The 2,166-nt window shown below is 43.6% G+C and overlaps 1 long non-coding RNA gene across 1 annotated transcript in view; it reads left to right on the forward strand.

The window, feature by feature from the left end:
- Window positions 1–1,645: 1,645 nt before the first annotated feature.
- Window positions 1,646–2,166, forward strand: part of LOC110332854 — a 32,753-nt gene continuing 32,232 nt past the window's right edge. The window contains exon 1 of the long non-coding RNA XR_002381044.1: window positions 1,646–1,877. This is a non-coding gene — a long non-coding RNA (uncharacterized LOC110332854). The remainder of the gene's footprint in view (window positions 1,878–2,166) is intronic.

Here is a 2,166-nt window from a genome sequence, read left to right on the forward strand (position 1 = left end):
TGTGTGTGTGTGTGTGTGTGTGTGTGTGCGCGCGCGCGTGTAGGTGTGTGCAGGTGTGTGCTCAAGGACCAAGGACAACTTGATGGGGTCAGTTCTTTCCTTCCACCTCTCTGTGTGTTGGATCAACCTCAGGTTATTAGGCTTGCCTGCTGAGATGGAGTGCCTTACAATTGGATGAATTCTTCCTGAAGGCTGAGGAGAACTGATGAAACAATTCTTCTACTCTGCCAGTAACTCTGAGCTAGCTGTCTCTGGTTTCTCTTATCATGGGACTCCAGTTTGGCAATCTGTCTGCTTAAAGCGAGACAGCTGGATCTGAATGAATCTTAACTCCAATGCCTGCACTGTTGCTTCGGGCTAACTTCTACTCATCTTCAAGTTTTCAGACCATCTGTCACTTCCTTGAGAGAACCTTCCTTACTTCCAGTCTATCTCCAGAAGCTTCATCACAAGCTCCGCTGGTAACTTTCACAGCCTGCAACTGAATAATTAATAATTCCAATTCTTCGCCTTTAATAGGGAAAAGAGGGATAGCATTGCTGTTTGCAGTAGTTTCACTGTTAACTCTTGGATTAAGTAGCTAACTAGCTAGGCTCTGTACGCTGCTGAAAGAAATTCACAAATTCTTCTGGATGTATTCTGTATTCCACCTACATTAGATCTATCCTAGTTTGCTTTGTATGACAAAGGTCATAGCCAAAGGCAATATGGGGAGGAGAGAATTTCTGTGACTTTACACATTGCAGTCACAGTCACTTTACTGTGGGAAGTCAGCGCAGGAACTCAAAGGTTGGAATCTGGAAGGATGAACTGAAGCAGAGACCATAGAGGGACGCTACTTACCAGCTTGGTTCCTATGGCTTGCTCAGTCTGCTTTCTTTATACTATTCAGGATCCCCTACTAAGGAGTGTCAGTACCCACAGTGGGCTGGGTTCCTCTACTTCAGTCATTTCTCAAGAAAATTTCCCCCACAGACTTGTCTACAGGCCAATCTGATAAAGGAATTTTTTCAACTGTGATTCCCTCTTCCCAGATGACCCATGCTTATGTCAAATTCACACACACACACACACACACACACACACACACACACACACACACAAAACCAAGATATACCTCTTCCATATGTTTGTTGTGGGCTCTTTGGCTTGTTCGTTTCTGTTTTTGTTTTAAAACAGTGTCTCACTGTTTAGCCTTGCCTGGCCAAGAGCTCACCATGTAGACCAGGATGGCCTGATACTATTAGAGATTCCCTGAACTCTGCCTTCTGAGGGCTGGGGTTAAAGGTATGTGCCATCGCATTCAGCTGTTGTGGGCTTGTCAACACATCCCCATATTAAAGTTTGTTTATAAATTAGTTACAAAGAGTTCAACAACCAGAAAAAAAAAATAGAAGAATTATAACAATATGTTGTAATAAGCTTTATAATACGTGAGTTGTTTATTCTTGGAATTTTTCATTTAGCATTTTCAGACCATAGGAAAATGAATTGCAAAAAAAAAGTAAAAGTGGTTAAAGGCTGTCTGTCTGTCTTGCTGGCTTTCTCTTTCTGGAACTCTTTTCAAGACACCCCTCAGACCGCATATCCCAAGTTTCTGCAGTCAACTCTCGGTGTCTCACTACTCACCCTCTGTATCCTGTAGCATGGCCTCCCTCTTTCCTGCGTTACCCGGACTACGAGGGATCATGGTAGTCGCTATTTCTGGCTTTGAGTTTTCCACCTCCGTAAGCTCTCACACTGCCAATCTGCATTGTCTCATGAAGAACCACTTGGAATCTCCCTGAGGTCCAGAAAACATGTCTGTCTTCAGCTGCCAGGCCCATCTTTTGTGTATCTGTTTTTGCAGTTCAAGGTCAGTCTACAGCAGAAGCAAGGTCAGAGGTAAAGCATTCTACTTTCTTTAATGCTTATTTTTTTTTGCAGCAGAACTGACCTTTTCACAAGGAATAGTGTGTTCATATGTGTATTAATGTATTTGTCCCAAGGGTGTAGATGTCAATGCAGTTCAGAAGAGGGTACCAGGTCCTCTGGAGCTACCTAACTTGGATGCTGAGAACTGAACAAAGGTCCTCAGGAAGAGGAGCAAACATCCTTAGTTGCTGAGCCATCTCACCAGCCACTCCTCAACACATACACACACACACACACACACACACACACACA

The sequence above is a fragment of the Mus pahari genome, chromosome 15, assembly GCF_900095145.1.
Source record: "Mus pahari chromosome 15, PAHARI_EIJ_v1.1, whole genome shotgun sequence".
NCBI classification, from domain to species: Eukaryota; Metazoa; Chordata; class Mammalia; order Rodentia; family Muridae; genus Mus; species Mus pahari.